Source organism: Quercus suber, unplaced genomic scaffold, assembly GCF_002906115.3.
Source record: "Quercus suber isolate HL8 unplaced genomic scaffold, Cork oak 2.0 scaffold_268, whole genome shotgun sequence".
NCBI classification, from domain to species: Eukaryota; Viridiplantae; Streptophyta; class Magnoliopsida; order Fagales; family Fagaceae; genus Quercus; species Quercus suber.
The window spans coordinates 16,352-25,793 of record NW_027069724.1 but is presented as its reverse complement, the minus strand read 5'-3'; the positions used below and the strand labels follow the sequence as shown (position 1 = coordinate 25,793).

The window sequence follows — 9,442 nt, the reverse complement described above, 5'->3', positions numbered from 1 at the left end:
TATGTGTCGACTCTCACCAATGGCAATGAATACAAAACTGACCACTTTTGTTAAACGGCCACAACGGTCCCTCCATTCTAAAATAAGTTATTAAAAATAAAATGCGAATATGCGATGTACGCACTACAGTTTTCAATTTAGATTATTTAAGTATCATTAAATTGGGCCAAATGTCAAAATGTGCGGTTCAAAAAACATATAACAAAATTAAAAATTGTCAAAACGTGGAAAGGTTCAAATAATTCTATGGGGAGATAAAAAAAATTGGTCATACGCTGGAAAAAAAAGTTTAAAAACTTCCAAGTAAGTAAAAAAATGATAAAAACATATAATTAAAAAATAACGAAACAAAATTTATTCAAAATGAAAATTTATGAAGACATCTTTTCCTTTTTATTTATTTATTGATAAAGACACCTTATTGTCTTATACACTGAAGGGGCCAAATAAATTTTTTTTTTTTGATAGAATACGTGCAAAAAATATTAACTGATGGAGAAGTATTCATTATTGAATATAAAATAATGCATAAAATGAATGATAATAGATTGATCTGTTTTGTTCAAGAAACATTCATTACTGTACACAACACCTCCCTGTACAGCAAACAGCTGACAAACACAATTTTCATTCTGCAAAATATTGAAGAACTCAAAACAGGGCATGCAAAGTGTAATGTACATTATACACGTGACCGTCAATGGTTCATGGCAGACGCAGTTGCGTATGACAATGACTCCCAAAAACATTAGAGAACACAAAATAAACCCTGAATACAGTACAAGACAAAAATAAAGCTACCCTATACTTATAGACCTTGTCTTCAGCAATCCGGAGTTTGAGATTACTTTTTTCACCCTTGCGCTTTGCTTTCCTTAGGAGCTCCCATGCTTCTGCTTCCCTTGCATAAGCCTCATCTCTTTCATTTCTTGTAGCTACGGCGTCGGCCTTATATCTCGCAAACCTTTCGTGGACAAGTGGTTTCGTGGCACGACCACGTGGGCATGTATTCTTGTCCAACCATTTGAAGAACTTACATGCTTGATCAGAGTCCTGCATACAACATTGAAGGCATATATAAGATGGTCAGCAAAGATAGTAAAAAAATGACAAGTCGAATATGTAATGATAATAAAATTGAAGATAGAAACTAACCGGCGCCCACTGCTGACATCCATAGAACCTCCTACCGAAATTACGGATAGACAAAGAGGTCCTTTCCACACACCGATCCATATCGCACATATGGCCGGTAGAGGTGGACTCATAAGTAGTGACAGAAGACATGGTTATGGCTTTTCTTTTTCCAATATATCTACACACATATAATTATATATATAATGTCAGTACATAGTTCTACATAATCAATGCACTGTCAATGGAAATTGATTGATTGAACCTATTGTCAATGAAAAATAGTGTTTTACAAACTATTGTATTGTTATCACTAAAAATTTGCTACCCGAAGCCAAGCAATAAACTATACAGTAGAAATTTGTGTCATTTCCAATCGATTGCTGTTTGGTAGCATTTTATGACTCACCATGAATCTGCTTATTTTAACTATATTATAATATTTAATATTTTTATAAATATCTACCATCCCGAGGTCCTTAATGGCAATATGATTTTATTGACCATGGATTAGCTATGGTTGATTTCTTGTGTTTTGTTGTAGATATGATATATGGGTCCTCATTCTTCCTTTTCTCTTTTCTTTATTTCTCTCTCTGTCGACCAATGCTATATATTTAGATTTCTCCAGTAATTAAGAAAGCATCAAAGATGGCAGTCTGTCAACAAATACATTCCAAATTAATGTTGTTGATTGAATTAACTCTATTTAGTAATAGGTTATTACACCAATTAGATCACTTGTACTGTAGTATTTGAAAATTTCGAATTGAATCAAATTAAAATTGGATAATGATTACATTAATTGACCATAGATTAGTCACAAAGATTAGTCACAACGATATTCAAACATGTCACAATCTTAGGTAGCAGTACTGTAGAGTAAGAATTTACACCCATCACATTGGTAGAAAATTCAAACCAATAATCAATAAAAAGGAATTTGCAAAGTCAAGCCGCAATTTTTGTTGTTTTCTAAAAGATGTAACATAGTGGTCAGAGCTTACCGAAAGAATAATTCTTTCAGAGTTCTCCAAGATGAAACTTTGAAAACAAAAGAAAAAAAAAAGGGATCTTATTCTATGAATCAACAGGGCTGTAATGTTTGTGATGCAATCTAGTAATTTCTGAGTATTGATAATATGCTTTATTCAATAATTATGACATAGTATACTAAAAGAAGTGCTGCAATGCATTTTCTTGATATTGTTTTCCTCTTAAACAAATAAATCCTATTATTTATCTAGTTACAAACTGCATATCAAATGATGAGTCATCTCAAAGTTCAGTACTAGCTTAATACTGAGTCCAATACCAACACTAAACAAAAAGCCATTGCTTTGAATCTAACAACATATACTAGCTTAGTACCTTATAAATCTCTCGCGATGGTAATAAATTATAGGGATTCCTCCTGAATCTTTTATTGTATTTTATAATATTTTTTAATTTGAAAATTTCAATCAATTAAATCAAAGTAGCATGCTAGCTACAAGAAACCACCTATTTCTTTTCTCCCAAATTATTCATAGAAGCAAATATGAGGAGGCCTATGAATCCTTGAAAGAAGAAAGTATCAGCTATATCAATATAACCCAATAAGCCATGGAGAAGAAAGAGGACAACAGGGTGAAGAAGAAAGACACAATGAGGTCTATAGCTTGCAGCTTTAAGAAAGAAATAATCTACATATATATAATCCGCAGTCCAAACTAGTGCTCAATTGTAATAGAAGTAGAAATTGTATCCCTGCTTAAGTTTGAAATTGAACGAAGGGATGGTCAGCCAGTTTGGAATTCATGATTTTTATCCGTGTCTGAATAGTTGAAGTGCTAAAGTTTTGTGTCCCCTATTGTGGGGTTTTGAGTTTAGAAAATGCATGTAGATTTGTACTAAATTTAGTTCTAACTAGTCCTAATTAATTTTCCTAAAAATGAAAAACTAACCCTAATTAATACATAACATTGGATTATTTTGGGATTATGTTTAATCACTAGAAATAGATAATTGGACTGTATATGTACTCTGTTTTATAACTCACAAGTCATCAAATACCTCTCCAATGTTGACAACACACTAAACTTGGCCCTGCCTTAAATTTAGAAAATGCATGTAGATTTGTACTAAATTTAGTTCTAACTAGTCCTAATTAATTTTCCTAAAAATGAAAAACAAACCCTAATTAATACATAACATTGGAATATTTTGGGATTATGTTTAATCACTAGAAATAGATAATTGGACTATATATGTACACTGTTTTATAACTCACAAGTCATCAAATACCTCTCCAATGTTGACAACACACTAAACTTGGCCCTGCCCTGCAAAATAAAAATAAATCTCCAGAAGACCAACTTTAATTTCCACCATCCCAACATTTGAATTTCTCTTCTTTCAAAAACTATGAATAAGCTCTAGATCAATTATGTTATTTTTGGCAATCCGTCTATTAGGTACAAAAGCCAACTGTTGGGCTCTATGAGTTTATGCAATAATGGTCTTTTAGCAATAATATTTGTTATGGACTTGTGACCACATTGGACAAACTAATTCCTCTAAAATGGACGACAGAGCTCGGATTAATAGTGACTTGAAGCAGCAAAGTAAACATTTTTCATGTATTCCTCTAAAGCAAAGTAAACTAATTCCTCTAAAGTAAAGAACGTGAGATTTGAAGCAGCAAAGTAAACACAATTCATGTATTCAGTGATATTGAAGCAGCAAAGTAACAAAAAACAAGTGTTGATTTATTTACATGCCTGAGTTGAAATCTGCCTAGGGATTCTTCTAAGACCTCGGCGAGATGAACTTTGAAGAACCCACCTGCAAAACCCAGAACATTTTTCTCAAAATCCAAATGCAAAACACACAAATCAGCTAAATAAACAAAGTGAAAGAGTACAGAACTGTCGAGGTAGCACCATCTTGGGTCGGAGGAGACCGGCCGTGACAAAATCGGGAAATGGGTACTGTTTCTTATGCTCGTCGGCGCCGCTGGGTCACGACGGAGGAGATGGCGCCGACGTACGCGTCGGAGAGATCGGTGTTCTTCACTGGCGATGGTCCTGACGAGGCAAGGGAGCTTGAAAAATTTTTATGGGTATCGGTTTTTCTGCTTTGGGAGAGTGAAGGGGAAATGGGAAATGACAAAAGAGAAGCTGAAATGGGGATGAGTAGCAAGGCGCGGGTAACAAAACAGAACCATCTGGATATGTGACAGAGCTAGGGCCCATGAATAGTGATGAAATTTTTTGAGTTATGGCATTGTACTGATAAGCCAAACGGGTATTGATTTAGAGTGATGGGTGATGAGTAATGAAAAATGAGTGATGAGTGATGAGTGATGAGTGATGAGTAATGAAAATTGAGTGACCAAAAAAAAGTTCCCAAACAGCCTCTAGTGACCCGAAAAAGTTGAAAAGTCTAGGCTTAATAAGACTAATCTAAAAATAAATTAAAAAAAAAAAAAAAAAAACCCTCTTATTGGGCCATGTTTAACTTAGGCTTAATAAGACTAATCTAAAAATAAATTAAAAAAAAAAAAAAAAAAAACCCTCTTATTGGGCCATGTTTAACAAGAAATATAAAAAACCTGTTGACTTTATATATTAAAATCAATCTTACTCAAGGCTCAAGCCCAATTCTATTCGGAATGCAAGTAAAAAATAAAAAATTAATAACTCTACTTGAATGGCAAAGTCTTGCAACCATGATTTAAAGTATGGTTAGAATTTAGCCTACCATATTAAGGGAAATGAGAGGAAATTTTAATCAGGAGAAATGGTTTTCTATTGTTTGGTTGTTGTTTTTTGTTTTCTGTTTTCAAACACACCAAAAAGACTTGTCTTGAGAAAAACTCTCGGAAATGGTTTTCTATTACCTTTACGCTGAAAACTCTTTTGGAGATGCATTTCTATACTAAAAGTTTTTTCCAATATTTTTTTCAACTAAAAGCATCACAACCAGCAAAAGAAACTACCTTATCCAAAAAAAAAATCCTCTAAGTTGTTGACAGCGGCAACCACGGGCCCAAGACCAAACAACGTCGACCCACAAAGCAAACCCACCCCGATCAAGAAGGCCACAGACCTATAACAATCTAATTAAGTCGTGCCCCCAAAACCTAGACCAGTCCAAATTTTGTGTAAATCTTAAGAAATTCGATTATCTTACTTTTCATTTTCAAGCTTAAAAGATCAACCGATTGCCCAAGTACATGGGTTATTCATCTACTAGTGTCATATTCACAATTAGGCACAATAACCCAAAGCAATTCTATGTCACTTTCCATTCTGTATTATCTTTATCCTTCAAATAACTTTTTTGGGATAGAAAACTCACCGATATCGAAATAACCTTGATATGGAGGTCGCCTTCCTGCTTTTTCAAAAAGAAAAGAATAACATCAGCTTTTGGACCTTTTAAATTAACTTCTCATTATAACGAAACTACAGTAATACTGGATAAATATTCCCTAGCATGTCTATTACATTGGAATGGATGGAACATGAACCAAGAAGCTATCTTCTAATTAAGCAATTCAATAATTTTTACTTTTCATTTCCCCAAGCCTGAGGGTCCATTTGGTTGGGGAATAGAAAAATGAGTGGATGGAAGATTGGATGAGGATGAAAAAGTGAGAAGAAAGAAAAGATTTTTGTTTCTCTTATTTGTATTTAGTTGGGGTAGAAAAGTAAATGAATAAAAAAACATTTTTTTTTTCTAGAAAATAAAAGGCCAAAATGGGAAATTAATTTTTTTTTTTTTTTTTTTTTTAGAGAGTTTCAAGCTATGACGTCCGCTCCAGATAATTGCTCTTTATTATCAGACCAAGACATCAATCAGTTTTTGGTGTAGATGGGGATTGAACCCCAGATCTCTTATACAACCATTAGAGACTTTACCAGTTGAGCTAACTGGAACCCATGAAATTAACTTTGATTTTCAAACATTATAATTAGTAAGAAACGTTTTCAAATTATATTTTTTACTAGCATCTCGAGTCTAAGAAGCTCGATTTTGAGTCTATAAATCGAGTTTCAAAAACTCGATTTACATGGCCTGATCACCTCTTATGTGGCATTTTTTTTACGTGACGCACACATAAAAATCGAATCTCTAAGACCCGATTTATAAGCCCAGCCATTTCTACATAAATATTAAACATTACGTACACAGCTTGATGGTGCAAGAAAAACACCAAGCCAATTACTCGTCCATAGCGCCGTCTGTAGCATGTACAAAACGGAGGACGAGTGGTCAGTACACTCGTCCTTAACCGTTTACCTTCGTCCTCCATTCGCTCGTCCATGGGAGAACAAGAAGGCAGTGAACCTCGTCCGTGGTTTTAAGAGGGACGAACAAGGTTCAGCAATTCCAACCAAGAATCATGTTGAAAAGTCATACCGTTTGGATCTTGACACAGGTCCCGATGAGGTAACTCCCATGGCAGTTATGGAAGTTACCCTCTGAATTTTCCAAACTCTACGACGATTAAGAGAAATAACTGATTTCTGATACTATATAAAGACCCTACTACGCAGAGGTAAGGGGACTTTTTTTCTCTCTTTTAGAATTCCAGATAAAAAATTGTTGAGGTCTTTGAAGTCTCTTCTTCCTACTCTAAATCACTGACTTTACCATCGGAGGACCCTAGGCCGGCCTCCACCGGTCTTTCTCTGATTGAATTTGGTGTTTTCAGGACTTGGCCTTCAAGATCAGCAGCATTCGAAGACTTTTCAGTCCACTGATCTCATAGAACTTATCACAGCTAATGATGATTTCCTTTTTTTTTTTTAGTTTTTCTTTGTCCTGGGTGTCAGGCTAGTATGTATAGCCTGACACCTTTGTACTTTTATTTTATTATTTTAATTCAAATTCTACATTTTCAGTCAAAAAAAATTTGGGTAAAATATTATTTTCGTCCCTAAACTATCACAAAAGTTCGTTTTTTGTCCCTAAACTTTCAAAATTTTTATTTTCGTCCCTAAACTATCACAAAAGTTTATTTTTCGTCCCTAAAATTCCAAAAGTTCTATTTTTGTCCCTAAACTTTTCCAAATGTATTGATTTTCGTCCCTCCCACATCAGCACTCTGTCAAGAACTTTTGAAAGTTTAGGGACGAAAATCAATACATTTGAAAAAGTTTAGGAACGAAAATAGAATTTTTGTGATAGTTTAGGGACGAAAATAGAACTTTTGAAAGTTTAGGGACGAAAAACGAATTTTTATGATAATTTAGGGACAAAAATGATATTTTACCCAAAAAATTTCTAACATTATCAGTGGCAAAATTTTCATGTATGGGTGAAAAAAACATCACATTAGACGTGATCAACTTATTAAAAACTCAATTTATAGGCCAAAATTTCAAAATGCAAATAAAAAATATAGTTTAAAAACTTAGCCTATTAATTATAATGTTTAAAAATTATGACTAATTTTTCATTTTGGCCAAAATAAAAATAGGAGGATAGAAAAATAAGTTTGTATAAACATGCTCGTATGTCCTTATTAAAAATGATGCCCAATTTAAAATTGAAAAAAGGGCAAACAACTACACACAAAAAATGCAATCACCCAAGTTTATTAAAATAGAAATATCATGCCAAAAGAAATAAATAAATAAAAAGAGCAAAACGTCTACTGAACAAACAAAAAACAAAACAAAAAAACAAAAAACAAGAAGAGAGTTGAGATCAACCAATTGTCCAAGTACATGGTTATTATTCCTTTACTTGTGTCAATTCTATTTCATTTGAGATAGAAACCTCACCTCCGAAAAGCAAATATAAACTTCTTATCCATCCTGCATTTTTGGATAAAGAAAAGAATAACATCAGTACAGTTTCGAACTTTAAAATTAATCTAGTCATTATGCTGAAATTACCCTAGTATGTCTTTTACATTGGAATATGGATGGGGTACATGCATCAAGAAGCTTTCTTCTTTAGAAATTCGATAATTTTTACTTTCATTTCCTCAAGCCTAATAAAAGATTGTGATCATCCTTCAAACTAAATAAGTTATTCCTCACGTGCAATTACTCGTGCAATTTTATATCATAGTCGATTCTATATTATCCTTCAAACTACTTTTTTGAGATAGAAACCTCACCCACAAAGAAATAAAATAGTCTTCTACCCAATCCTGCATTTTTGACAAAGAAAATAATAACATCAATATTCGGAACCTTAAAATTAAGTCAAGTAAATTTCGATAACATCACCAAGAAGTTTCTTCGTGTAGAAGTTCAATAGTGAACCAATACAGGAATGTTTAGTGACGGGAGAAATGCAAGACTAGTGCAGAAAGAAAGAAAGGTGCAAGAGGAAAATAATGGTCAACAGTAAGGTATTTAATTAGAGAATGGAAAGTTTATGCCCTTTCTCGCTTTTATTTACCCACCTATCTTGCTGTCGCATTCAAGGCGGTTCAAGTCGTTGCGGTATCAAGAACTCCCTATTCCACAATAACTTTCACGCAAATAACTCGGATCCATGAGAGCTCAAAACCATATACCAAATCATTATGGATTTCTGAACAGGAAATATTTGGATGATCATTTTCTGGCCGCGATGTCAGAACCATCCGCTCTAATCAGCACGAGTCCTTCACATGCCTCACTCTTGCATCAATTGTAACATATTTGTACCTCTTGGAATGAGAAATAGAAGAGTTGGAAGAATACTCTCCATTGTCAATGCAAGTAGAAGTATCCAAATAGAATGGAGTATTCACTGGTCTTTCACGGCTCATGAAAACCATACTGTTGTAGTTTGACAGGATATAGAAAGGAGCGATCTGTTGAGTGATAAAGATGGAGAAACAGAGCATACTTGCAGTCCAAAGGAGGAAGACAGTTAAACAAGTTCCCACGTGATGAGTCAGCTATGACACGTGTAGTTCTGGTATTGCACGAGTCAGTTGAGGATTCAAACAGAATCAAGCTCCAGCAGTTTTGGCGGGAAAATCTGTTAGAAGTTAGTTAGGATTGTTAGAAATATCTTAATTCTATTTTTCTGTTAATGCTTATATATTGGAGGTGGATGTATTATATTGATTCATTGAGAAAATAACAATCATCATTTTTTCTTTTCTCTCAAGAACTCTCTTCAATTCTTTCTCTCTATTTCTCTCTCGTTCTCTCTTCTCTTCTCTGCTTCTTTCATACAATTTCTTTACTGTGTTGAGTTTGAATCAAAGGTCAGTGTGATCAGTTTTGTGAAACTTGTGAGTTTCTTCATGGTATCAGAGCCACAGATGGCTTCTACTGAACAAATGGCTTCTACAACAATGCCATCA

General features: G+C 33.9%; 1 long non-coding RNA gene across 1 annotated transcript in view; it reads right to left on the bottom strand.

The window, feature by feature from the left end:
* The window catches only part of LOC136070893 (uncharacterized), a 15,248-nt gene extending 7,301 nt beyond the window's left edge, over positions 1-7,947 (bottom strand). The window contains exon 1 of the long non-coding RNA XR_010632170.1: positions 7,914-7,947. This is a non-coding gene — a long non-coding RNA (uncharacterized LOC136070893). The remainder of the gene's footprint in view (positions 1-7,913) is intronic.
* Between the last annotated feature and the right edge of the window lie 1,495 nt (positions 7,948-9,442).